This window comes from Parambassis ranga, unplaced genomic scaffold (genome assembly GCF_900634625.1).
Source record: "Parambassis ranga unplaced genomic scaffold, fParRan2.1 scaffold_24_arrow_ctg1, whole genome shotgun sequence".
Lineage (NCBI taxonomy): Eukaryota > Metazoa > Chordata > Actinopteri > Ambassidae > Parambassis > Parambassis ranga.
The window spans coordinates 1053975-1055920 of NW_021144797.1; the positions used below are offsets into that span (position 1 = coordinate 1053975).

Consider the following 1946-nt stretch of genomic DNA (forward strand, 5'->3'; position numbering starts at 1 on the left):
TGAGTGACTTTTGACTGGTACATTTAAAATGTCATCATATATCCTAACCAGCAGGGGGAGCACTGATCATAAACTCTCTGTCTCACATGTTATTGTCATGTTATGGAAGATGATGCTGACTGTTGTTTTCTTGCTTCTCTCTGTAAACAGCTTGTAAACAGCAGCTTCCCTGAGGGAAACTCAGCTAATAAATGATGCTGTAACCTCTGGGACTTGATCTGCTGGGTGGGAGTCCACTACATTATCCATCCATCCTCACCCATCCCTCCTAAAATGCAGGCTGGAGGATGCGGGCATCGATCCCGCTACCTCTCGCATGCTAAGCGAGCGCTCTACCATTTGAGCTAATCCCCCTTGTATAAAGGGTCAATCGCAAGTCAATCAGGACTCACTGCACTACATGAAGTGTACTAGTGACGAATTGGAAGCATCAGACTTTTAATCTGAGGGTCCAGGGTTTGAGTCCCTGTTCAACACTTTGTACTCCCTCTTGCTTGTACTCCCCTTCCCTCTCTGTTAATGTGCTTGGACAGAGCTCTGTGAACAGCCAGCCTCAACCTCTCTGATAATCATCAGAATTAAAAGAAATACATCAGTCTGTGTGGAATGAATGTTTGCATTCCGCACAGACTGATGTATTTCTTTTAATAAAAGAAAAGAAATACATCAGCACCTAAGAAATTCTTTTAATTTCTTAGGTGCTGGTGCACTTAAGAAAAAAGTTAGGCGCACCAGTGCAACAAGTTAGTCTAGAGCCCTGTGTGTGTTAACATGTTAGCACAGTGGGAGCTGTACTTGTTGGTCTGTTTGGCTGCACTGTGTGAAAGATGTGATTATGGTGCGATTGTCTTTGTAGTGTGATAGAAGCATCTGTTGGAGCCTGGTGCTGCTGTGTTTTATCATCATGACAACAGTGGCAGTTCATTGAAGTATTTTACTGTAGAGTTCCTATGATCCTGGACTTCTGTCAATCACACTGTGGTGCCCTCCATTTTCTCTTGTCGTTCCATGTCAGCCATTTTGTCTCTGTTAAAATAGTGGGTGCTAATTAGCTGCCCTTTGGAATGGAAATATTGACACTTTTTCTGCTAATTGCTATATGTAGTTGTTAATCACAATGAGAGGTTAACAGGAGTACAGGATTAGTAATGGATTTTGACTTCATTTAAATGAATATAAATGATATTATATTTTAATGTTGCAGACATGTCATATGGCAACATTTGCTTTGATTATATGCTGTTTTTTATGTCAAAAGTTTTGCTTATCAGGTGGCCTTTCAGTAGTTGTAAAGTATGCCTAAAATGCTCTGCTCTCAGACGGCCCTGACACCTCCACCACCAACACAGTTGCAGAGAATGGATGCTGCACCTCCTGCTCCCATTCTCCAACTGCAGGTGTATGTATTTTGCATCTTCCACTCAATTACAGTCATGAAATTCTCCTCAGTTTAATACATCTTTTAAATTTCCTTTATATTGAGTCATAATACAGTATACATGTATCACAAAGAATAAGTGCACTGGAAAACAGACCTAAAACAACGAGAAAGATGTGAACTTTTTTTCATACATTATTCATTCATTTATACATTGTTCTGTTAGTGGTCCTCTCAACTTAGGTTTAATGTTGTGTTTTGAATCAAGCTGTTAACTTGCCTACAGTAGTAGTAATGAGAGTTCCTCCTCACATTTTTTCCAAAAGCTGCATGAGGAATTACACACACCACCACAGACTGTGACAGGTCCTGGTAAACAGATTTGTTCTGTGAGAGTGACTCACAGCCAGGGCGATTACAGGTACAGTCCATTTTCCCGAAATCATCATTGTGCCTGTAATGCTCTGTTGTTCCTGGCCTACCACAGTGAAGGTTTGTGCTTCAACAGCGCAGTGACTCTGTCTATGTTGAAGTCAAAACAAACCTTCTGACATAAGGTAAGTTTCGG

General features: G+C 41.0%; 1 non-coding gene across 1 annotated transcript; it reads right to left on the reverse strand.

The window, feature by feature from the left end:
* Nucleotides 1-281: 281 nt before the first annotated feature.
* On the reverse strand, nt 282-354 carry trnaa-agc (transfer RNA alanine (anticodon AGC)). The gene has a single exon. It is a non-coding gene; the product is annotated as a tRNA-Ala (tRNA).
* Between the last annotated feature and the right edge of the window lie 1592 nt (nt 355-1946).